General features: G+C 38.9%; 2 long non-coding RNA genes across 3 annotated transcripts in view; one reads left to right on the forward strand and one right to left on the reverse strand.

Annotated features, from left to right (window-relative positions):
* Window positions 1–15,594, reverse strand: part of LOC129058322 (uncharacterized) — a 38,447-nt gene extending 22,853 nt beyond the window's left edge. Inside the window, exons 1-2 of the long non-coding RNA XR_008523423.1 lie at window positions 15,490–15,594; window positions 8,459–8,518 (exon numbers count right to left, since the gene is read on the reverse strand). This is a non-coding gene — a long non-coding RNA (uncharacterized LOC129058322). The remainder of the gene's footprint in view (window positions 1–8,458; window positions 8,519–15,489) is intronic.
* Window positions 15,595–15,653: 59 nt separating this feature from the next.
* LOC112132749 (uncharacterized) lies at window positions 15,654–25,979 on the forward strand. 2 transcript variants are annotated; one of them, XR_008523422.2, is made up of 4 exons: window positions 15,654–15,776; window positions 22,858–22,993; window positions 24,848–24,997; window positions 25,879–25,979. It is a non-coding gene; the product is annotated as an uncharacterized LOC112132749 (long non-coding RNA). The 2 variants fall into 2 exon arrangements; XR_008523421.2 differs by having other exon boundaries at window positions 15,664–15,776; window positions 22,777–22,993.
* Window positions 25,980–26,838: the final 859 nt, after the last annotated feature.

Raw genomic sequence — 26,838 nt, forward strand, 5'->3', positions numbered from 1 at the left:
GTTTTTGTGGGTTTGTTTTTCCTTCCTCCTGTTCTATATTTTTCAATTTTTTTCCTGATTATCTTGAGTGCTTTTTTCTTAAATGAAAAGCAAACCCAATATACTCTGTGTTTTAAAAACATTGCCCACTAGAGAATGATTGCCAGTCCAGAAAACAAACAGCATTTCATCTATCTCAAACTGTTTCACCACCACTGGTTTATTTTTTAATTTTTTTTTCATTGTCTATATTTCTTTTCTGGCCATTTTATTACTTGTATCATCTCATGATTATTTCTGAAAATATTTTTATGTATAGGGGAAGGGGTTGCTCAAAATGATGTACTCTGGACCTAAATTAAAATATAATCAGTACCACCTGTTCATGGAATATACATACCACTAGTGGTTTTGATAAACATTTTAAAAATGAAAGAATTCCTAAACCTACAGCAACTTAACAAGGGATATTTCATTGTATAAGAGCCTGGTGGGTGGGGGGAGGAGTAGAAGTTTTTATTCTTTTTTTTGTTGTTGAGACGGAGTCTCACTCTGTCGCCCAGGCTGGAGTGCAGTGGTGCGACCTCGGCTCACTGCAAGCTCCACTTCCCTGGTTCATGCCATTCTCCTGCCTCAGCCTCCCGAGTAGCTGGGATTACAGGTGTCCACCACCACACCTGGCTAATTTTTTGTACTTTTTAGTAGAGATGGGGTTTCACCGTGTTAGCCAGGATGGTCTCGATCTCCTGACCTCGTGATCTGCCCTCCTCGGCCTCCACAAGTGCTGGGATTACAGGCGTGAGCCACCGCGCCTAGTCGCCACTGGTTTATTCTATCCCTAAACATTTTTCAGACTAGAATGCATTTCTTATTGAGACATTCCTTACTCTAATAATTTGGTCATTCTGGGGCCACATTTTTAGGCTTAATTCCATTTTCTTTCTTCTCTTTATTAGTCAAAACATAGTTAAACTTTCTAGCTTTTTTTTTTTTAATGGGGGCAGGGGTTGTCATAAAGTCCCCAGTGGAAGGAAGTGAATGGAGAGAAAGACTCTTAATTATTAAGGTTAAATGATGGTCAGTATAGCAGGGACTGAAGAGCTCTGATCTTGGAAAGCCTACAGAGAAGCTTTCTCTTTATAATAAAAGGGCACTATAATAAAACAGATTTAGGAAAGTTCAGGAAGGGGGCTGCAGAAGCTTATCCTCTTCACAATTAACTTTTTGTTTAACTGGCCTTAATTCTGGGCCATTCTTCTCACTCCTGTTATCTTCATATGTGAATTGAGCAATCATGACCTCATGCTACTTAGATCCAAAGGTTATCTAAGAAAACACTTGCATGGACTATCTATAACTTGCATCCTAAGAAAATAACCCCACTAATGTGAACACGAACAGGGAAAGTAAAGCAAGGGTGGATTAACCAAACTGGAAAATATGAGCATAATAATTTTGTCAAATGAAACCACCATCTTTTACCCCTCTCTGTCTCTCCTCGAAACTCGTTTGCAGTGTATACCTTGCCTATTGTTTTTTTTTTTGCATGTGATCATTTTGTCCTCATGGTAAAATAGGAAATAAGTAGTGATTGCTTTATTCCAGTCTTTGGCTGGCTAATTCTTGTTATCATAAAGGAATGGGCAAATTAGAGCATCTTCTGTGACCTAAGGCTCACTTGTTTCCCCAGAGACAAAAGAGACTGAATGCAAATGCTCTAGACAGGTCTAAAGAGCAGATTTTTTGTGGACTGAATAACCAAATCAGAGGGCACAAATCACTTAGAAAGTGCCCCAAGAAAACTAAGCACTTCGGACCACGTGTTGCCAAATTTTATTAAGCAAATATCAAAGTTGCAGTGTGATATACATAAGAAATATTGCTGTGGCTGCATTTCTGGAGTGTGCCCTAGAAGGGAAAAGTGGTCAGGGTCTGGATATGTCTTTCATGTTTTTGTGACACTGGGGATAAACAATCCTAAGTAATGAAATTTCCAGGTTACAACCTGGAAATCTTCTGCAATATGAGAGAAGGCCAAAAAAGAGTTATGAGGGAAAATGGGAAGGGCCTAGGAGACTTGCTTTGGGAGAAAGAAGTACATTTCTGTAGAAGGAGTAAAAACCACAAGGAAACTCCCCATCCGGTGTAACACCAGACTGCAGTTCCCAAAGAGAACCATTCTGAAAGGGTATAATCAACTGGCCAATTTCATGGCCTCCGGATCAAATGTAATGAACCAATTAAGAATGGATGTGGACCAGAATTCTCCTGGTCATGACAACAGCAAGGAGAATCAGCCAGAAGTGCATCCTTCTGCTGTGTCTGGAAATGCAATTTTAAGTTGGAATCCAAATCAAGGCCTTTCTTGTGAGCACCTCCATTCTGATTCCTTTTTCTGAAACACCTGGCTCTGGCGCTTTGGCAAGTTGGGCTTCAAATCAGGCCATTTACTTAAGTCAAAAGGCTCTCTCTCTCTCTCTTTCTCTCCCTGTCCTTCCCACTCTCTTTTAGGAAAAAGAAGCCCAAACCTAGAAGCCTTGGGCCCTGATCTCATCTGTGGCCCATGCCAGCAGCATAGTGGCAGCACACACTGCTTCGCTCAAGATGGCTTTTAAGCTTTAATCTTCTCAAATTAGAGGGGATTAAACCTTTTCTAATATTTCTGGCAAACTTGAGGAATATGCATCCATAGAGGTATAAACTTTTCTTTCTCCTTTTCTGTTCACCACTGTCTTTCAGAGATTGCTGCATTAAGAAGGCATTGAACTGCATCTGCTTCTAAACTGGCTCCGACTCACTGAACTGAGGGTCAGAATCAGAGAAGGAAAAATCTACTGAATGCTATACCTGGGGTAGTGGAATGGAGTAGGAGGTGAAGTTAAAAGCATTTGGCACTCCCCTAATTTTAGACAAAATTCATTCAGTAACTTTGATTCTTGTAAATTCTGGTGGTTTAGTGGTCTTGTCTTCGTGAATTAGCTATGAAATCTACATTGATGGAAAAAGTTAGTAAAGCGGGCCAGTCTCTTAACTAGGAGAGAATGTGGACCTCTATGGGAATGTGCTCTTGTTTCCAGGGTTTCCACAGAAGAAAAAGACTTGAAGCAGTACTTTTTTTTTTTTTTTTTTTTTTGCTATAGGGAAATGCACTTCTCATTTATTGAGTTCTATCTTTTCATTCTTCATTGCCTTTTGGGAATGATTTAGCATGTTTATTACTTGATACAGTGAAAAGTAGTTTGAGCTCCACATTCACTTTGAGAGAGTCTGACCACAGAAACAACGAAGATGAAACTGGCCAGAGCTCTGCTGTACACCACATGAAGTATTTTCAAAGAGGCAGGTATGATATGTCTTAACTCTGTCAACTTCTTGTATTATCATCTTCCATATTGTGGGTTCACACCAAAAGCAAAGGAAATGATGGCATTCCCTTTAACTGTGAGTGGGATTTTAGGGAAGACTTCTTTTGTTGTTGTTAAAATTACTCATATAAGCTAAGTATGTCTCCAACAGGATGATGGTGTAATGCTTGCTCCTGTACTTGTACCTCACCAGTGTTCGGATCAGTTGCATATGGGCCTATTATTAGATTACAATTAGGTGTGTAGTGGTATATCTCACTCACTTCTTTATCACCAGCTCCTAGCTGAATTCCTGCCTCATACTAGAAACTCATATTCCTTTAACTGTGAGTGGGATTTTAGGGAAGACTTCTTTTGTTGTTGTTAAAATTACTCATATAAGCTAAGTATGTCTCCAACAGGATGATGGTGTAATGCCTGCTCCTGTACTTGTACCTCACCAGTGTTTGGATCAGTTGCATATGGGCCTATTATTAGATTACAATTAGGTATGTAGTGGTATATCTCACTTACTTCTTTATCACCAGCTCCTAGCTGAATTCCTGCCTCATACTAAAAACTCAATAATATTTTCTTACTTAAATTAATGATGGACTCTGGTATTTTACTTAGCTTTGGAGTGTAGCAAATGGTGCCCCTACCCCAAATATATGTCCCTGTCTTTATACCTGGAACCTGTGAATGTGACCTTGTTTAGAAAAAGGCTCTTTGAGGATGTAATTAAATTAAGGGTTTTGAGACGAGCTCATCCTGGATGATCCAGGTGGGCCCTAAATTCAAAAACAAATATCCTTATAAGAGACACACAGAGGACAGGCATACAGAGGAGAAGGTGACGTGAAGATGAAGGCAGAGGTTGGAGTGGTGCATTTACAAGTCAAGGAATACCAGTAATTGCTGGCAGAAGCTAGAAGAGAAGCATGGAACTGATTCTCCCTCAGAGCTTCCAGAAAGAACCAGCACTGTTCACACTTGAGTTCCAGACTTGTAGCCCCCGGAACGGTGAGAGAATGAATTTCTGTTGCTTTAAGCCACCACATTTATGGTAATTCATTATGGCAGCCACAGGAAACTAACACAGGATCTATAGGAAATGCAGAGAAAGCAGAGTATTTATTTTTCAAACATCCCTGTGGAACTGACAGTTTCCATTCCAAGTATGTATAGGTTGACAGGCAGAACGTGGGCCACCATGCTTAACCCAGGGTGCTGTACTCTACTGCAAAGTTTACTGAACAAAGACCTTCTGCTTCTGAGTTCTGGTCCAGCTTCACCTTGGGTGAGTTGTTCTTTCTTCCTGCTCTTCAGTTTCCTTGTTACAAAACGGAGGTGCACGCTCAGGCTGGATCCCATACATCTCACAGAAGTGTCAGAGGCAGGGTAAAGGATAGTGAATTTGTAGAAGGGGTGTAAGTGAGAGAATAATATGAGTGGCATGATTTAAGGCCTAGCTAGCAAAGCATTAACTAGTACGAGATGTCTAGATTTAGTAGTAGCCTCCTACCGTGGGTTTATGGCTCCTATGTAATTTTAGAGAGGGGGCACTTCCTCACTTTTTTTCCAGCCAGACCCAGACCAAAGCTATACGTGTGCATCATTACATTTATATGAGGAATTAACAATCTTCAGATGACAACACAGCTGTGTCAGCAGAGTGCCTGCAGCTGAGTCAATATAAATTGTAACCAAGAACATTATACGCCAGAAAAATGGTCTATGCTCAAAGAACATCAGTCCCAAGAAAGGCCACCTGGCGCCATGAGCTTTCACATGGGAGGCTAGACCTTCCTCATCAGCCCTTCAAACTGAGCCATCCTTGCTGTTCCACAGCTAGCTTGGGCCCAAGCAGCTGCTGCGTGAAATGATTGGGACGCTGCAGACCCTCTCTTTACCTCATCCTGAAAGTTCATGTCAGGGAGCCCCCTGTCTTCTTAGTGCTGTGGATCAGCTGAGGGTGGAATGCAGGAACCTGCTCTGAAGGGCCCACAGCAGAAGATGATTCTTAGTCCCCATGAGAGCCCTGTTCCTGCCCTTGTCTTGGTGCCAGAAGTTGTTAATGCAGACTGAGCAATGCCTTGTTGGTCATTCAGCTGAGAAGAATTTGTTAGCAGAGTTTAATTTTCTGAAGGGCCCATGCCACAGAGCACACATGGCTAATACCCTGAGGCCTGAAAGCAGGCAGAGCTTATCTCACATGGCCCTTCCTAGCACCGGATCTAGAGCCTGATTATCTGGACTGGAATCTTGACTCTGTCCTTTCCAGCTGTAGAACTTCTCTAAGTCTCAGTTTCTTCATTTGTAAAATAATACTAACACGAGGTATTGTTATAAATATATAGTCAGATAATTCTTAATAGAATTAATAAAATTAAAAAGGTCAAAATCATCCATAATGTATTCTTTGACCATTACACATTTCTACTCATGGGTGAAAGATGAAAGCAAAAGGAAAATTAGAAAACACATTGATCTGAATAAAAACAAGAATAGAAAGAGAAACTATAGCTTTAAGTGCACATATTAGAAAATCTGCAAGGTATAAAAACAATGACATAAGTTTCCACCTGCAGAATCTGGAAGAGCAGGAGCAAAGTAAACACAAACTAAGTAGAAGAAAGGAAATAATTAAGAAGAAAACTCAATAAAACAGAAAATGTCACCAAATAGAATCCAATAATATGTCAAAAAGATAATAGAGCATGGCCAAGTAGGTTTTATCTTAGGAATGCAAGTCTGGTTTAACATTCAAAAATCAATTAATGTTATTCAGAATAAAAGTGAAGAATCATATTGTTTCAACATGCACAAAGCATTTGAAATATTCAGCATCCTATCATCAAGCTAGGAAGAGTAGGAAACTTCCTTAAACTGATCAAAACAAAACAAAACAAAACAAACCCTACAATGAATATCATTCTTTCTGGTGAAAGACTGAATTGCTACACCTCAAATCAAGGAACAGGTCCCTGCCCACCCTCACCACTGCTATTCAATATGTTTTGAAGGTTTTAGCTAGTATGATAAGAAAAAAAAAATTAAAAATAAGGCATAAAAAGTTGAAAGGAAAAAGAATTTGCAGATGATATGATTGCTCATGTAGAAAATATTAAGAACTCTACAAAACAACTGCTAGAACTAATGAATGAATTTAGAAATGCCACAGGCTATGAGGTGAATATGCAGTAATCAATTCTTCCTTATACATTATTAGCAAACAATAAGAAAATTAAATTGAAAAAATACAATTCCATTTACGGTAGCTACTGAACAACATAAAATACTTAGGAATAACTGTAATAAAAAATGTCCAAGACCTCTACACTCAAAATTGCAAAACATGCTTAGAGAAGTTTGAGAAAACTAAGTAAATGGGGAAGCATGACATGATTATGAATTAGAAGACTTGAGATCATGAAGATTTCAATTATCACCAAATTTGTCAGTGCATTACCAATAACAATTCCAGCAAGCTCTTTTGTAGAAGTTGGAAAGCTGATTTGAAATTATATATGCAAGTGAAATGCACCTAAAATTACCTAAGTGATTTTTCAAAAAAGGAACAAAGTTGGAGGACTTTTTCTACCTGATTTCTAGACTTACTATAAAGTCATAGTGATAGAGACATTTTGGCATTGGTAAAAGGATTATATATCTATTAATCTATCGATGGAACAGAATAGAGTCTAGAAATAGACCCACAGATACATGATCAATTGATTTATTACAAAGGTGCAATGGCAATTCAATGAGAAAAAAATGGCTTTTCAAAAAGTTGATGCTTCATATGAATATGAAAAATATCAACCTCTACCTCACAGCATACACAAAAGTTATCCTGAAATGGATGAAGGGCCTAAATGTAAAATGTAAAATTATAAAACTTCAGGAAGAAACACAAGAGAAAATCTTTGCTACCATGGGGTAGGCAAAGATTTCTCAGACCATAAAAAACAAAAACCATAAAAGAAAAGGGATTATAAAATTGGATTTCATCAAAATAAAAACATTTGTTCTTCAAAAGAAAGCAAAAGGGAAAGCCACAAACTCAGATAAAATGTTTGGAACACGTATATCTACCAAAGAACTTGTTTCTAAAACATATAAAAACCCTTAAATATAAGAAGGTAAGCAGAAGTCTTATTCAGATACTTCACATAAGAAGATATATGCATGACAAATTAACATGAAAACATGCTTAACATCATTAGTCATTAGGGAAATGTGAACTAAAACCACAATGAGTTATCAGTACACACCTAATACAATAACTAAAATAAGTGACCAACCAAGTTTTGGTAAGGATGTGGAACAACTGAAACTCTTCTGGACTATTAGTGGAAATGTAAAATGGTACAGCTGTTTTGAAAAAAAGTTTTGACAGTTCCTTAAAAAACTAAAAACAATAACCAAAAAACAAACAAAAAACAAAGACCTATCACAGACCAGGCCATTTTTCTCCTAGAAAATAGAAGACCTACACCCCCATAAAGACTTGTATACAAATGGTCATAGCTGCTTTACTTTTAATAACCAAAACCTGGAAACAGCTCAGATGTATATCAACAGGTGAAAGGATAAATAAATATGGTACAGCCATGCATCACTTAATGAAATTGATACATTCCAAGAAATGTGTCATTAGGCAATTTTATCTTTGTGCAAACATCATAGAATGTACTTAGAAAAACCTGCATGGTATAGCCTACTACACACCTAGGCTATATGCTACAACCCATTGCTCCTAGGCTACACACCTGTACAGTATATTACTATACTAAATACTGTGGGCAATTTTAGCACAATGATAAGTATTTGTGTATCTAACCATAGAAAAGGTACAGTAAAAAACAGTATTACAATCTTATGAGACCACTGCCATATATGTGGTCTGTTCTTGATCAAAGTACTGTAATTCAGCACATGACTTTATATTCATACACTGGGAAACTACTCGATGGTAAAATGGATAAATTATTGAGATATGTAACAATGTGCATGTGTTAGTCCATTCCCATGCTGCTGTAAAGAACTGCCTGAGACTTGGTAACTTATAAAGAAAAGAGATTTAATTGACTCACAGTTCCGTATGGCTGAGGAGGCCTCAGGAAACTTACAATCATGGCAGAAAGGGAAGCAAACACGTCCTTCTTCACATGATGGCAGGAAGGAGAAGTCTTAAACAAAAGGGGGAAAAGCCCCTTATAAAGCCATCAGATCTCATGAGAACTCACTCACTATCATGAGAACAGCATGAGGTTAACCACTCCCATGATTAAATTGCCTCCCACCAGGACCCCTTGTGGCATGTGGGGATTATGGGAACTACAATTCAAGATGAGATTTGGGTGGGGACATAGCCAACCCATATCAGTGCATAAATCTCAAAATAATTACACTGAGTTAAGGAATCCAAGCAAAAAAAGAGCACATATTAATATAATTTAATTTGTTAAAAATAAACTGAGGCACATTAAAATATTCAAGAGTTTATTTCAGCAAACAGGGAGTCATGAATCAGGCAACTCCAGACCACAAGTGGCTTGGAGGCTTCCCCAGAGGGTTATGAGGGAAACACTTTTATAGACTAAATGAGGAAGCAAGGCAAAACAGTTTTTAAAAATTAGTCAAAGTGGAGCAGTAACCTTGTTTGGATCATTCCAGTGGAAAGTCCCTAATAAGAGGTTAGTTGCTAGTTTCTGATTGGTTAAGCTTTGTTTTATTTACAGTGAGTTGGATTTTGGTTTGCTTATGTAGGGACCCAGAGCCCTGGAGCTACCTCAGCCTAAAGGTCTTGTAATTAATATTTTTAACACATTTACATAAAATTATAGAAAAAATGTAACTAATCTACAGTGACACAACAGACCAGTGGTTGCCTGGGGACAGTGGTGGATGGAGGAATGGATCACAAACAGACATGAAGAAAACTTTTGGAAGTAATGGAAATGTTTGTTATCTTGATTTTTGCGATGACTTTAAGGGTGTATAATATGTCAAAACTCATCAAGTTATACACTTTTAATGTGTGAACTGTACTTCAATTATATCTCAAAAAATGTAAAAGAATTTTAAAATGACATAGGCAGAGCAAAAGAGGAAAAATTAAACAAAGGAATAAAGATAAACCATGTTACATAATTTTAACAACTGTTGAATATGGATGCTAGATACAGAGAGGTTCATTATACTGTACTATCTACTTTTGTGCATGTTAGAAAATTTTCATAATATCATTTTTGGAAGTACAACTAACATGCCTATTTGGGAATTATACCCTGCAGAATTGGAGAGATATAAACTTTTTTTTTTTTTTTTTTTTTTTTTTTAAAGACAGAGTCTTGCTCTCTTGCCAGGCTGGAGTGCAGTGGCGCAATCTCGGCTCACCGCAATATCTGCCTCCTGGGTTTAAGGGATTCTCCTGCCTCAGCCTTTCAAGTAGCTGGGATTACAGGCGTGAGCTACTGCACCTGGCTAATTTCTGTATTTATAGTGGAGACGGATTTTTGCCATGTTGGCCAGGCTGGTCTCAAGCTCCTGACCTCAAGTGATCTGCCCGCCTCGGCCTCCCAAAGTGCCGGGATTACAGGCATGAGCCACCGTTCCCAGCCTAAACTTCAAATCTATAGCCATTACACGGTTTGGTGACTCAAAAGTTATAACACGTAGGTCAAGAAACCAGTGGTAGAAGGAGTGATTCCTCTCACTGTCACTCCCAGTGACCCTCTCAGGACATTTGTACTTTCCATTCTAGCACTTTTAGGCTCTGCTGCAGTGGAGGTACTAGTTCACAGGTGTTAAAGTGAACTAAATATGGCCTGAGAAGGACTCCGTATTTCTATATTTGAGTCCCTTGTGGACCAACCGGAACGCAACTTAATAGGCAAACATGATTGAAACCTAACTTAGGAGTAAGTTAAGTCTTGGCCAATCCCAGCAGCAGTACGTCAACCACTCATATACTGCTGTGAGTGTTCAAACTGTGTTCAAGTAAGACAAACACCAACCTGTAACCAATCCAGCCGTTTTGTACCTCACTTCCAACTTCTGTACGTCACTTTCCTTTTTTTTTGTCTGTAAATTTGTTCTGACCACAGGGCATCCCTGGAGCCTCTCTGAATCTGCTGTGATTCTGGAGGCTGCCTGATTAGTGCATCGTTTTGTTTTCTTGCTCAATTAAGCTCCATACAATTTAGTTTGTCCGAAGTTTTCTTTTAACACAGGGAAGGGTCACAATTATTAGGGAATACTGTCAGTGTGCCATTAAAACTAAAGCAGAGGTCTCACATACTTTGCTCTCAGGGATCTTTTACACTCTTTGCAGACCAATGAGTTTTATTTGTGTGGGTTTTTCTCTACCACTAAATACCCTATTCATAAATAAAACTAAAAATTTTTTTTAGTATTTTAAAATGTAAATAAATTTTAGTATTTAAAATGTAAATAAATTGGTTATTTAAAAATAACCATAGTAAACTCATTACATTATTATAAATAACACATTTTAATGAAAAATAAATTATTTCCAAACCAAAAAGGTTTAATGAGAGAATGCCATTGTTTCATATTTTCACAAAACTTTTTAACATCTGGTTTAATAGGAGATAGATTCTCATATCTGCTTCAGTATTCACTCTGTTGTGATAAGCTGTTTTGGTTTAAGTACATGAAGAAAATTTGGTCTCTTGCAGATACGCAGTTGAAAATAGTGGACCTCTGTCACCCCCTAAAACAGTCTTGGGAATTCTCAGGGCTCTTCAGACCTCTCTTTGAGATCTTCTTACCTAAAGATACAACTTCCTCCTAGTCATTTTGGATTCCACATACTAATAGATCAACAGTAAAGACGAGAATTACTACAGTGGGAGTGGTCATTGGTCCTGATTACTGTAAATAAATCAGATTGCTCAGCCGGGCACCGTGGTTCACGCCTGTAATCCCAGCAATTTGGGAGGCCAAGGCAGGTGGATCAGGAGGTCAAGAGATCAAGACCATCCTGGCCAACATGGTGAAACTCCGTCTCTACTAAAAATACAAAAATTAGCCAGGCATGGTGGCATGTGCCTGTAGTCCCAGTTACTCAGGAGGCTGAAGCAGGAGCATCAACTGAACCCAGGAGGTGGAGGTTGCAGTGAGCTGAGATCACACCACTGCACTCCAGCCTGGTGATAGAGCAAGACTCTGTCTCGGAAAAAAAAAAAAAAAAAAAGAAAAGAAAAGAAATAGGATTGCTCATACGAAATGCCAGCAGTAAAGATGTCTAGAACTCAGTAAATTCATTGGGCCACTTTTTATTGAGTTCAAACATTGTGATCCTTATGACCAGGTAATTCGAGCAGTCGTAGTTTAACAAGAGCATAGTAATCAGGGACTCAGATACCCCAGGAATGAAAGTCTATGTTATCACACGAAGCAAACAACCTAGACTAGCAGGACTGCTAAACAAGGGGTAGAAGAGGGAGATAACAATTATCAGGGGTGAATTTGGGATCAACTGCAGCTGTCTAGATTGTATCTTACCCTATTAAACTTTCTGTTGTCTTTCTTCTTTTTTTTCCCCTCTTTTGAAATTCTGACCAATCATCTCCTGAAAAATCAGTGTCAGGATTTTGTCCATTTAACATGGGACCCAAAGGAATCTGAGTAATACAAAGGCTGGACTGCAGCAGACACTGTTGATGCCCAACCTATATCCTCTCAGCACTCACTAGTTCCTTACATGCTGATGGCTTTCTACTCCAAGCTCCTGAGACCCAGGCCACTCAACACCATACAAGAAGGGCAATGGAAGTGCTTGGAAAGATGATGTCTGCCAGGTCTGTCCCACAGATCCTGGCCAAGCAATGGATGAAAGGAGTACTCAGGGCTGGGCACTGGTGGCTCATGCCTGTAATCCCAGCACTTTGGGAGGCCAAGGTGGGCGGATCACAAGGTCAAGAGATCGAGACCATCCTGGCCAACTTTGTGAAACCTTGTCTCTATTAAAAATACAAAAATTAGCTGGGCGTGGTGGCGCACACCTGTAATCCCAGCTACTTGGGAGGCTGAGGCAGGAGAATTGCTTGAACCCGGGAGTCGGAGGTTGCAGTGAGCCGAGATCACGCCACTGCATTCCAGCCTGGCAACAATGCGAGACTCTGTCTCAATAAAAGAAAGGAGTACTCAGACACAGGTATGCAGTGTAAAAGCAGCTAGGGCACTGCCCGGCACTAGTGGCCGAAGAGTGAGCAGTCTCTAACAGCTGGAGCTACTTGCTTTTATTCAGTACTGACATAATGTCAAAGCCTGGAGCAAACACAATCTGTGGGTAATTAACATTATTGTTCCCCTGTGTCACATGCACGGATGATCAAAGGTCAGTTCCTGGTCAACATAAATAAACAGGCCTGTTTAAGATAAATTCCCCTACACTTCCTTGTACCTACTCCTTGCCCTCTGACTCAAGGGCAGAAACAGTTGCCTTCAGCTCTTCTCCCCCAAAGCTATGCAGAGCCTTCTGACTATTCAGAAGGCCTGCTCCTTTCCCTATAGCTTCTCCCACCACTCTGACCAATCTCCTACAGATGTCCCTGGAGCATCCCTCAACCAATGATGAAAGGCAGTTGGTGGATAAATACCCCAGTTCCTTACACCTTGATTGGGAAAACGCTGAGATGTGTTATGTGTAGTGCCTAGAGGTCCCCTGTGGGATAAGTCCCAGTTGCCACAGAAGTAAATGGCTCATTATCATACTCTGTTATTCTTTTTTCTTTTCTCTATTTCACTTCACCTCTCCCTGACCTTTGATTCCTTGGCTGTGACATCAAATAAATTACTAGTACTTAAATCTTTGTCTTGACAACTGCTTCTGGGAGAACCAAGTGAAACTTATGTGACCTGGGTGTCATTACAGCAGAGGCATTCCACCTAAGTAACAATTACATGCATTCAAATAAACAGTTCACAGTAGATTTATGTGCTACTTAAATCATGTCTTTCCACATAATGATGTAAGGTTATAGCAACCTGAAACATAATAAATTAAAAAAATGTGGTGTGGAAAAAGAAAACAATGGGTGGCTGGATGGGCGACTAGATGGCTGAGGAGATATGTTGCCATAGGAGGGCCCTTCTTATTATGCTTTGGGTGGGCATGAGCTTGGCATGCAGACGGGTCACTTCTTGAACTGCTTTTACTTTTTCTTTTTCTTTTTGGTCACCCTTGCATTCTAATGTGTTAGATTTCTGTTTCCAATGTGTGTTTAGCACTCTTTAAAATTTATTGTAAATCAAATTATTTCCATCAAAACTCTATGATCAGCCTTAGATATAGCATTCCATATGCTTCTTGTGAAATTCCTATTTTACAAAGAAATGTATATATGGACTTTCACTATAATTCTTTAAATGCAGGAGAGAACAAACATTTTGTCATGTTGTAATCATTCTTCTGGTTAAAAAAAAAAGCATATATTTGGATTGGTTAAGAAAAAAAAAGAGGATATAGAAAATGGCTTGTACAACTGCAGCTATAAGCCAAATTTAAAAGTCCAAAATAGCTACTATATGTACATTTGTGGAGAACTGTATTTGTATGTTTGTTTCATGATAGCATGATATACAGGCTACCTTTACTGCTAGTTTTGGAGAAGTTAAAGCTATTCTTAAAACAGAGTTTTAAATTTTTATCTTGGGAACAATCATTGAACAAACTGGCTAAAATGTAGATTCCTGGGTGCCACTCAAGACTTATTGAATCATAATCCTTAGCCTGGGGCTCAGGAATCTGCATTTTAAGTGATAATCCCTGGAGATCCTACTGTGGATGGTTCTTGAGTCAGACTCTGAGAAACACAGCTAGAGACAGGCTCTCTTGACTAGAACTCAAGTGGAAATCTTACATTAAAATTTGTCAAAGTTTTAAGAGGGAACTCTGGAGGGACAAATTTTAAAATGGTGCTCTCTATGTTGAGGTCAATTAGCAGGAAGTTAGAAACCTGAGTAGGATCCCATGTGAAGCTGGGTCAACTTTTGGTAAACATCTCAGATATTAGGACAAGGTCTGTAAACCCAGGCCCCAGCTAGCTATGGAACAATTATGTGGTACTTTGAAAGTCAGACAAATTTGATCCACTGGTATATTATTTGCTTGTGTCCCTGTTGTTTTCTCTTGGCATGTAACAAAGTCGTCTTGGAAGTTACAGCTTGATTGTATCTATAGTGGACTTTAAAAGGTAATTTACACACCTCTGGGTCCAAATATGGTGGTGGCTACAGTGTCTGACTTCGGAGAACACCATGTAGAAGTGTGAGATTTGGAGGGATAAAATTGGAGCTGTTTAATAAGCTCCCTACTTTTACACTGGATTTTCCTTTCTGGATAATCATTGAAAGTTCTGGGTTTTATTTTAATAGAAAAGTAATTTTCCCTACCAGCTTCCTGGGTGTTTGTAATAAACATTTTAAGCCAGTTTTCAGCTACAAGTAGTAGAAAACTTCAAGAAAATTAATTTAAACAAAGAAATGAATAAATCCATAGGTAGGGTGGGCTGCAAAAATGGCTGAGTTCGTGACTCAACAAAGTTTTCAGACATGGTGATATTTTCCATCTCTCTCTGTCTCACAGCCTCTGAACATCTTAAGGTTGGCTTCTCAATTTTAGGGGATTATAATATGTTATAAGGTTATTGGGGTTATATGGGATTATAAGATAGCTGCCATTAGGAATCAAGGAGATATGCTTTTTTTTTTTTATGTCCAGCAAGATAGCGCAATCGCATCTCTTCCAATCTTGAAATAAAAGTCATTTCCTTTTGTCTAACTGGGCCAGTGCCCCAGGTAGTTCACACTCCCCAGCCCTGGACCAGTAGCTGAAACAAGAGGGAATACCATGAGATAATTGGCTTAAGCCTGGGTCCTGGACCAATCACTGACAATGGGAATGGGATAACCATGCTTGGATCGATAAGAAGCCACCCCCAAACTGGGAATAGGGTCAGCTTCCCCTAAGTAACAAGGACTACAAAGAAAAGGGGTAGTGGAAGCCTAAAAATATTTGGGATCTGTTTGGAAAAGATGGAAAAGGGAATAGATACTAGAGAAGCAATCAATGGTTGACTATACTTAACGTTACAGAGCTGTCCATTTAAAGGTCTCTATCCCAGCTTACACGTAAACTTCTGTCACCCAATCTTTCCACATACAGTTGGAGAGCCTCTTCCCTATGACCCGTGGAAGAGTCCAGGGAGCCCCTCAGGCTTAAGGTGTTGCGGAATGTAGTGGCAAGGTGGCTCATAGAGTGCCACCACAAATAGCATGACAACATTCTATGGCAAGAATGGTTGCTGTGCCCATCAGGCAGTCAATTTAGTGAAGTCATGATACAGATGGAGAAATAGTCACCCTGAGGTCTTGCACAGATTTTAAGATGATTCTCACTTATAAGAACACTGAGAGGTAAATTGAGAAAACTATGATTCTTATGTTCAAGACTATTTTCCAATTGTTCACCCTATATTTCCTGTTCAATGCCCCTTTACCCACTTTCTCTGCCCCAACCTGTTTTCCCAGATAATTCTCCCCATCTAGTAACTCCCCTTTCCTTTTGCTCATTATCCCCAACTTTTAGTACTTTCCAGAGTGCCAGCTCTGGACCCTTTATCCTTCAGGCTCAAAGCCCTGTACTATTTTATTTTCTTTGGTGCAATTATCCTCCATAACTGAAATCCAGAGCTCAAATCACTAACAACTTAAAGCTAACTTCCAAGGATGCTTAGTCATTATACACTTCCTAGAAGGGAATAAGAAATATTTACCTTCCCTCCTGGGTGTGGGGAGTGATGGGAACCAAGTGGGAGCAGAGAAAGTTCCCTCCCTCCTAGAATGGGTTTAATCACTCCTTCCCTTGCACAGAAGCAAAGAGAAACAGAAAACAGGTAGTGATGTCAGCATATCAAAACTGGTTAAAAATTCGTATGCTGTTACCTTTATATTAACATATGCTGTGTCTTGTATGTTCAGAATAATTTCTTATAATTAAGGGAAGAAAATTATGATGCCCTTAGAGCTTCATGTGTGTTGGCTTCTGTTCGTCCTCTGTTTGATCATGTCCCAGTGGGCTGGTGGAAAGGATCTGGTGAAAGTGATTTCATTATAAATTTCTCTTTTATTATTACATTATCTGGGCCCTGGTCACCAAATCTCCCCAGTATCCTTGGCTTAGGTGGAATATTGTTACACTGAGCAGCTTGGATATTCTTGTAGTGTGGAAATGAAAAATGAATAAGAAAAATCAGGTGTGCTTTTATTAGAAAAATCCTTAGATACTACAATGTGCAAGTCAGAGGATTATGGGAATAAGTGATACCAGAAAAAAACCCACCTTGCCCTCTGTTGAGCCAACTCTTGAAGCTTTAAGGACTGAAACATTTTTCTGGTGTGCACAGATAAAGACTTAAAGTTTCAGGTTTGCTTGTCTCTTATTAAAAGGAAGAAAAATATTTCTCTCCCTCCCACCTTTAACCACTTCATTTCAGACCGCAGAGCTTATTAATATTCAGTAATATGTCTAGGCATAAACAGATAAAAATAGCCAAGCCTTTCATTTAGAAACAGACTTCTCTAAGCACAAGCTTATTTTCTCTATCTCTGCAAGTATAACTGCCTGTCTCTGCAGGTAGATCACCCATCTCCTTCCAGTGACCAGCATGTGAAATGATGGTCACTGTCATTTATTTTGTTTCATGAAAGGCTGCCTGTTAGCACGTTGTCTGTTTCTCTTTCAACCATACTTGAACCTGCACCCCCCAAAATATTAAAATACGTTAAATATCTGTTAAATATCCCTTCTATCTGTTAAGGGGAAGATTATCCTTCAGTAAGAGGTGATCCTTGGTCATCCCCAACGTTAGCATTATCTGCACATTATAGAGCTGTGCTGTTTAATACAGCAGCCACTAGTCATGTGAAGATTTTACATTTAAATTTATTAAAATAAAATAATTCAGTTTCTCAGTTTCACCAGTCACATTTCAAGGGCTTAGTAGTTGCATGTGGCTAGTGATTACTCCACTGGGCGGCACAGAGTATTTCAATTTTTTCAGAAAGTTCTATTAGACAGCACTGCTATAGAAGCTCAATTGAGTAAATATATCTGTTGACTAAAGAAAAAAAAATCAAGCTTTTAGAGAATTAAAGTTAATTTTATTCAGAAGTCTTACTGAGGACTATAGACTACTGTCTATAGCCCCAGGGCAGTTCTGTCAGATGGGTTCAGCACAATATTTTAGCCCACAGCTTATGTACATGTGGTAGGGGTTCTGTACTTGCAAAATCACATAAAACTTGCTCTGAAGTCATATTAAAGCAGAATCACCTCGAAGTTTGGGTGTAAAAATACATCTGGTTGTAGATTACAGAAGCATAATCACTAACTCTGTCAGACGTTATCTTATGTCCAGGAAAAGGCAAGGATGAGGGTCATTTATCTTTTACGAAATGTAGTGACTCAGGCAAAAGACGTGAGGTGGGAGGGAGGTGTGTGCTCTCCGTGTTTTGTCTTCAAAACATCTTTCAAGAGAGCTGCATATCATCATAGAGTCAGAGGCTCTGTGAAATTATAATAGCAAACGGAAATGGGCAAACATGGCTTCTTTGCTACTTTGTCTCACATAGTATATAGAAAGCTATTTCAAATTCCAAGTTGACTATGACTGTTATTTTTATGACAGTTCATGATTTTTAACTAACTATAAGTTTTGTGGGGTTTTTTTTGTCAAATAGTTTTCTGGGGGGTTTTATGTCAAATAGTTCACGTTTTTAGTTTCTTTTTTCTTTTTTTGAGACAGAGTCTCATTCTGTCACCCTGCTGATGTGCAGTGGCGCCGCCTCAGCTCACTGCAACTTCTGCCCCCCAGGTTCAAGCAATTCTTGTGCCTCAGTCTCCCAAGTAGCTGGGACTACAGGCGCCCGCCACCACATCGAGCTAATTTTTGTATTTTTAGTAGAGACGGGGTTTCACTATGTTGGCCAGGCTGGTCTCAACTCCTGACCTCAAATGATCCACCCACCTCAGCCTCCCAAAGTGCTGGGATTACAGGCATAAGCCACCGTGCCTGGCCTCATGTCTTTCAATCTGAAACAAACAAACAAACAAACAAACAAAAAAACTCTTAGATGCACCACTAGAGAGTAATAATTCAAAAATCAGGCAGTCCTTGGTCTAGTTCAGATGTCACCACCACCAGCTGTATGTCACCCTTAACCTCTGAGTGTAGATTGTTTCCTATAAAATGGAGACAGTGATGTTGCCTGCCCTGCTATTTCATCATCAATAAGCAGGGATTGTGTCTCATGTCTTATTAATCTTTGTAACCATGAATCTTAAAACAGTGAGTGGTACACAGCTGGTGCTCAATAAATGTTCATTAAGCTAAACAATGAAATAATTTACACGGCTCCCCTTCATTACATCAATGTGTTCTTTGATATAAAACTAGGTGGAGGGACTTTATCTGCTAAAATTTGAGGGAAGGTGCTGATGGCAACATAAAACTTAGGCAGAAGAAAACATGTCTAAAAAGGATTTTTAGAAAGTTTTAAGGAAATTACAACAAAGATCTAGTAAATTCTTGAAAGCTTTCTGAGTCAGAGTGATGTGATTTAACTGTTACCCTTGGTTGCACCTGGCTTCAAAGCAAGAGTGACCGGGCCTAGTTGTATGCAGGTTACAGTTATATGAGAGATTAAAAATAGAACATGTAAATTAGTTTCTTAGGACCATTTAAATGATAAAGCATCTTCTTCTCTTTTACCTTCTGTTCCCCACAAGCCTCACTACCTCCAAGTCTATATGATAACCATAGTTTTGAGAGGTTTTAGAGAGAACACAATAACTTCTTGCCCAGTAGATACCAGCATTTTTTCACAGGTATTATATATATGAAGCCACATTTTTAAAATGAACACTCACAAGGCAAAGCATTGCAGATCACTGACCAATATGCATGTTTAAAAGTCAGATTTTTTCAAGCAGCTTCTAAATTACTAGGGAAACAAGCCAACCAGCCAGATGTGTGTGCAGTAGAATTCCAGCTGAGAGAAGCACAGAAGTCAGGCTGTACTGGCAGTTTGGAGGAAGGGTTGGGTTACTCTGGGAAGACATTCTGGAAAGAAGGACCAAATGTTCAAAACAGATTAGCACCCTGACAGATTGGGAACGGGTTGAAGGATCTTTGGGGCCAAAAGACTATGAAGTTTACATTGTTCTTTGCTTTTCTTTGTAAAGTCAGAGCCCAGATGTGCTGAGCTCCAGGGGTGAGCTGACCAAGCACATTGCCAGGTCTCAACTCTCTATTTACTTCACAAGGAGATGAAAGTCAGCTCTCTGCAGCTCCTTAGCACAGAAGAGCTTGGTTCGGTGTTTTGCCATTCATTGTATGCTGCCTTTGCTTAGGTGGTTTCAGGTACATTCATCTTCATTAGGTGATGTTTGGTGGGCCTACACTCATTTGCATGTTTTATAAGACTTCTATCATGTCATTGAAGTGGTAAACTGGCCCTGGCTGTCTCTTTTCCAGTCTGGCTTCTATATCTTATCATCTTCTTTATTTAATGAAATGGGAGTGATGTACAGATGACGAGGTCTGGGGAGGTATTCATTTTTCTGTCTGGTATTACTTTTATCTGTTATTGATCATATTCTCAAAATACACTTTAAGGATGGTGGAAAATATACTCTCCAAATGTTGATTTGATGCAGACCTAATTCTGTAAATTCAATAAATAACAAATTAATATTCCAAATGCTTTTCCTGACACTTTTGTTTTTTTAGGATAGTGATTCCAGATCCGAGTTCCTTTAGGATGTCAGAAGCTCTTTTGCAGACATCAGGCAGCATTTCAAGTCTTCTCATTTCTATGCTAAAACATTATTATGTCCTTTGGCTCCTTAGGGTACATGGGAGTCTGGATCCCTTTGGCCTAATGCTGGTCATGGTCATATAAGTGATTGGTCAGTCTCAAATCTTGGGCATTGTCCCATCCTCTCATCCACCCTTTCCAAAACACATACAAACACAGCTCATCCTGGGAGACTGTGTGGTCCAGGGAAAGAATACTGGACAGAGAGGGAGTACAGAGGCCTGGGTTCTAGTTGCCAGCAACTAGCATAAGCAATTCTCTCCATCCCTCTGTTTTCTTCAACTGCAAAGTGATAAAGCTGGAATAGGTCATCGATAAGGCTCTGCCAGCTATTACATGGCTTAAATCCATGAAGCCTGGAGAATACTAAGGCAAAAACAATAGGGAGGGCAGAACTCATAAAGAGACTGCATCTTCTCATTGCAAATGTAAGAAAATTTGAAGCAGCAGACTTAGACTTCTCAGTTGGTACTTTTCATCTGGTTCGGAAAGAAATCAGAAAGTAAAAGATATAAGAAACACTTGCTTAAAACTGCTTCTTTTAATGTATTTCTTTTTTTAAAAAATTGCCCTAAGTGTTTCTCCAGAAATAAGAGATTTTTTCTTTCCCACATCTCTGATTCCAGGAAGTTTCTAAGTTCTCTGTGTTGCAGAACATTTGGTAAAATATTTGACTTATTGTATGGGATGATGACTATGAGAGAGCTATTTTTGGTACTTTTATCTGAAAATCTTTATGCACTTTTTTTTTTTTTTTTTTTTGGAGAAGGAGTCTTGCTCTGTCACCCAGGCTGGAGTGCAGTGGCGCAATCTCAGCTCACTGCAGGCTTCGCCTCCTGGGTTCACGCCATTCTCCTGCCTCAGCCTCCCAAATAGCTGGGATTACAGGCACCCACCACCATGCCTGGCTAATTTTTTTGTATTTTTAGTAGAGATGAGGTTTCACCGTGTTAGCCAGGATGGTCTCGATCTCCTGACCTCGTGATCCGCCCACCTTGGCCTCCCAAAGTGCTGGGATTACAGGCGTGAGCCACCGCGCCCAGCCTATGCACTCTTAAATACAGCTTTTAAATGTGTGTGTGCATCCATGTCTTAGAATTCATAGTGTATATCAAGAGGAAAATGGATTAATTTCTCAAAAAAGTAAAATTTCATAAATTTATCTACTGTGCAAATTAGCAGCATATTCCTTAGTGTCTTCCCTGAGGTTCTTCACTGAGTTTCTGTGTCATATTGCTCCTCCTCCTGGCAAACTGTTTTCCCACTCCTTTGCCCCAACCACATACACACCAGGTTTAGAGCAGCAGCTTCTAGCCCATTTTCACAGTCTCTGGTCCTGGCAGAATGCCTATTGAATCTTTGGTCTTTATGCACAACCTTTCTTTCATTCATCTAATCCAAAGAATATTTTACATGCCAGACATTTTGCTAGATAGCGAAGATGTGTCATAAATAAAAGAGAAGAGCCCTGTTCGACCTCTCCACCCAATTGTGGGAGAAATTGACATTAAATAAATAATAGCTGATTATTTTGTTAAAATTATAATAGTGTTACATAGGAGAAGTCACTGTGTCTCAGGAGTGTAGAATGGGGAAACTAATTAGTCAGTGACTGTATGAGAGGAGTGTTAGGGAAGACCCCTCAGAGGAAATGATATTTTCTTAGACTTTAAAAGAGGATGAAGAGTTGTCTAGTTGAAGATAAAGTGGGGTGATGCCTAATATATTGCTCAATAAATTTTTTTTAATGAATTTGTAAACAAAACTTCCAGAAAGAATTATGGGTATTGATTATATGCTAATCATAGTAGTCAGCGTGTATAAGAAGGTAAAAACTACATATATTTTAGGACCAGGCAGCTCTTATTCATTTTGGCAGTGACGTGGAAGTGAGAAAGACCAGCTGACCTAAAGAGATCAAACTTTTGACCTTGCTCTCTTTAATTCAGGACCCTAAACCACTGTGGTAACTAGACACAGACAACTGTGATATTTGAATACTTTGAAAACCTTAAAAAGGAAGAACATTGAGTGTCTTACGAAAATACTCCTGATCACAGTGTTTGCATTACAAACTGAAGTCCAATGGAATAAACCCTGGCCGGCCTATGTGGTAAAACTATCATATTTTTCATAATGACTGTGCAAACTCATTATAAAATCATAATTTTGAGGTTTCATACCCATCATGGTTCAAGATAAGTTAGTTTTGGCAAAATGCATCTTCTTGGCTTTAGAGACTGTGATCCATCTTTGTGGCATAAAAGAAGGGGAGCATAAGTGTTGACTGGAATCCCAAACTTTTCACCTCCCTTTGATGCCAAGCCAAGCCTAAGCTTTCATCAAAAGTACATAAATTCTCTTATATGGTGTAATTAGGAGTTTGTAGCATAATTTGCAACATAGGTTGCTTTACTTGCGTGCTTTTTCCCTTCCTGGATCTTTTTCCCTGACCTGAGAGAATGAAAATAAATCTTGATGTGAGATCATCTTCACCAGTTTTCTCTTCATCCCACCTGGATATGCTTCCTCTTAGGTTACCAACTGCCCAACAGATACATCAGCTGCAAGATGTTCTATCAAGCAACTCACTACTTCTTCCCTTCTCAATCTTCAGGCTCTGCATATGGAAATGAACATTTCATTATGACCCTATGACCTACAAATCTCCCTCTCTCTCACTCCTTATCATCTCTCCCAGGAAGGCAATCAAAATGAAATGATTTTAAGATTCTAGCACTCCCAACTCTAAGGTAAACAGCATCTGATGTCTTCATTAAGTCCATATTCACTTTTTGGGTGTTCTGGTTGAAAGAATAATAATCTAGAAGGACAACTAATATTTAAAATGTCTTTCCCCTATAACTTAATATTGTAGGTGGTAGTACTTTTTAGGACAGCACAGACTTGGTTTGGAAATCTCAAAATAACAAAAGGTGGTTTAATTTTCTTACCCCTGTGTCAACTTTTACCTGTTTTTTGTTTGTTTGTTTTTATTTTCTAAGTGAGGATAGAAAATTTTGTGGTATGAAAAACTATGAAAGATCTTACCTCTGAAAAAAACTCCATTTGAATGAACCCTAATTTAATGGACAGGTAAAAGCTCAGCAACCTAGAAAACCGGAGTGTAGTCACAGAATTTACAACACCCTCTAACAATTCTGGGCCTAAATTTCACCTGTATGTAAAGTAGAAAGAATGGTCCCCAGCCCTTTCCAGAGTTTTATTGAAATAGTCTATTGCTTTAAATTAAAGACACATCTGCTAGGTTCCTTTCACAGCATCAGAGTCGATGTTCAAACATATTATTTCAAAATTATTCTGCAAAATGTTGAGGTTATCTGTCTTTAAAGTGCTGTTGTGAAAGTATATTGTTGAATTTGTAACTCACAGCTAGAAAGCGATATAAATCTTGACAAGTTGCACTGAGATCTTTCTAGATGAAAATTATGCAGCAATCATGAACTCCTGTATTATCTGTCACTATCTCATAAGTCACATGATTTGAAGAGAAGATCATTCAGAACAGTGGAAAAATGAAATCAAACGTAGCTGCCACCTCAGATTGAAGAGATGTCCTCTCTGATTCTTTAAAGTATTTCCTGTTCTCCTACCCACCTCCTCTGTTGCCTGCAAGACTCAAAAAGATAAGTTTACAGTGAGATAAGAATCCTCTAACTTACATATTAGAGCTTCTGCAATTAAATAAAAAGAGAAATCAGGCTGGGCGCAGTGGCTCACACCTGTAATCCCAGCACTTTGGGAGACTGAGGCAGGTGGATCACCTGAGGTCAGGAGTTTGAGACCAGCCTGACCAACGTGGCAAAACCCCATCTCTACTAAAAATACAAAAATCAGCTGGATGTGGTGGCAGGTGCCTGTAATACCAGCTACTCAGGAGGCTGAGGCAGGAGAATCCCTTGAACCCAGGAGGCGGATGTTGCATTGAGCCGAGATGGCACCACTGCACTCCAGCCTGGGTGACAGAGTGATACTCTGTCTCAAAAAGAAAAAAAGAAAAAGAGAAATCTATGGGTGAAGACAAATTGAATGGCAATACCTTGGAGTAGTATTTGCTAATTCAAACCATATAAACCACACTAAGCTTGTCAGCCCAGAGAGGAGTCCATCTGCTATGTAGATGAGAGAATGCGACCAGGAAAGTCAGGACACAAAGCCATGATTCTTTCAACTTTTTGGCACTTTAATAAATGAATTGCATGTCCTGTCTTCTCCATGAACTCAGCAAAGCTACAACTAAGCTCCTCATCTTGAGAGTTCACCATGTGCCCAATTTGACCTATGGATGGGCCCCTTGGCACTCTACCTTTTCAGTGTCCTCAACTGCGCAAGCTTCCTGGGCTGCACTGACTGCTGTACCCAGGCAATTTTTTGGGAGCGCCAATGTCTTGTCTAGCACATGACCTGAGGCTGTAGCATGTTCTTTCAAGTATAGTGCTAAAGAGGTCCCATTCTACTTCCTCTGACTGATCAGGTCACTGTTTTCAGCTACCTGACCCTTCTAAGTCAGGATCACTAGAGTATCAGGAAGTTTGTAACTTCTTCATTGGTGTCTTGTGTTTTCCTGTCTTTGAACTTGAGGAAAGCTGGCCCTGGATGTTCACAACATCAACCAAACAATGAAAACCACAGCACCCTACAGGAAATTCTGCATTTCTCTCAAAACACGCAAAACACAAAATTGGGTGGAACCACAGAAGGTTATGGATAACTCACTACAGTTTGGACTTTCAAAGGTAAATGTAATAGTTGACTCATGGCTATCACTTCTGGGAGATTTTTCAGGAGAGATATCTATGTTTCTGAAAGTCTGTATGCTTGCCTTTATTTTTTCTAACTTACTATAAATTCTTGTCAGTTCTGGTCATTTTGGTTAAACTTGTTTGTACTGTTACTTGTTCATGCTGTCGACTAATAAAAAAGACAGTGTTTTTAAGACTGTGCTTCATGGAGCCCTAGGGGCCTGAGAAAGCATTTCAGGATCTATTTTGGGGCCAGGGAAAGGCTGAGTGAGTCAGGAACCAGATCATGCTGTTTCTGTCACCAAATACAAACACACACACACACAAACACACACACAGATACAATACCAAGTATAAAATCAGACACAAAGTCCAATAAAAATAATCCCTTGTATATACTATAAATAATATGTGTTATATATATGTGTATATATACATATATGTGTATGTATATATCCATATGTATACATGGTATATATACATATATACTATGAGGTTGTATATATACTATGCCTCATATAGTATATACACACATCTATAGTATATATGTATATATACTCTGTGTGTGTGTGTATATATATATATGTGTTTTTAAACAATGAAACTCTATATAAAACTTTGGAGAAAAGAGTTCGTTAATTAAAATGAGTTTGAAAATCTCTGGGTTGACTATCCAAAAATGTGTATATAGTTGAATACAATCCATGAAATCTTAAGTAATATACCAGTAGAGAATAGAATTTGCAAGATTACATTCCTTTTAGTCAAGTTCTGTGTGCATTAGAAAGAATTTAGTATAGACAAAAAGCCATGCTCATTCATTTAGACATTCATTCTGCTACTATTTACTGACACTTTTTTTGTATGTGTTCCAGGCCCTGGGAAAACTATCCTACTTTTGTGAGATACTATTGTTCTACCTGTAATGCAAGTGAACAGATCTTAATAAGGACAAATACAATTTTTTAAATGTTTACCATATTTTCTCATTTGTTCCTTTCATCAAGCATTCCACCTGCCAGGTAATTATTATTATCTGCTTGCTTCAAATAAGGAAAGTAAACCTCAGAGAAATTAAGCAATTTTTTCATGATCACTCATCCAGCGAATAGCCTTTCAACTCTTTCCTAACCCTCTTCAGCTTGTCAGCTTAGCTGTGGGATCTCAAACAGGGCACACTCCCTCTGAGCTCAGCTGAATCACATATAAAATATATGTAATATCTTTGCTATCTCATATGGTTGCAAAACTTTAAAAGAGCTAATATGTGATAGTGCTTTTCAAGGCAAAAACCAAACCATATTATACTGGTACCAGGTGATGAATTATTTTTACTGGACTTTGTGCTTGATTTTTGTACCCTGTGCTTTGCTAATCAGAAGGTCAGAATCAATCATTATACAACCATAGATCAAAAGCAAGGCGTGGGCAATTGAAAAGACTACAAGTTAGAACAATGCTTCTCAAAATATCTGGAATTAAAAACCAGCTAGTTCTTTTAAATTCCCAGTTCCTCATGGATGAATACACAAAATATAAACACCTCTTTTTTTGTCATTAGCTTTAAGGAATTTAAAATTATTGCATTCTAAATGCAATTCTCAATTTCACTATGAATCTTGTCATAAACTGATAAGAAACAGTTGTCAGTAGTCTGTGAACACACTTTCAACAGTACTGGGTTAGGATACCTGCAAATTGGTTGAAGTTTGAATTTTCAAAATTCTGTACAGAGTTGTCCTTGAACCTACAAATATGAACCAAAAATCAGCCCCCAAAAAAAGAGAATGGGAGAAGAAAAAAGGTTCTTCATACTCTAAATCGGGTTCCCTAGT

This window comes from Pongo abelii, chromosome 2, assembly GCF_028885655.2.
Source record: "Pongo abelii isolate AG06213 chromosome 2, NHGRI_mPonAbe1-v2.0_pri, whole genome shotgun sequence".
Taxonomy (NCBI): Eukaryota; Metazoa; Chordata; class Mammalia; order Primates; family Hominidae; genus Pongo; species Pongo abelii.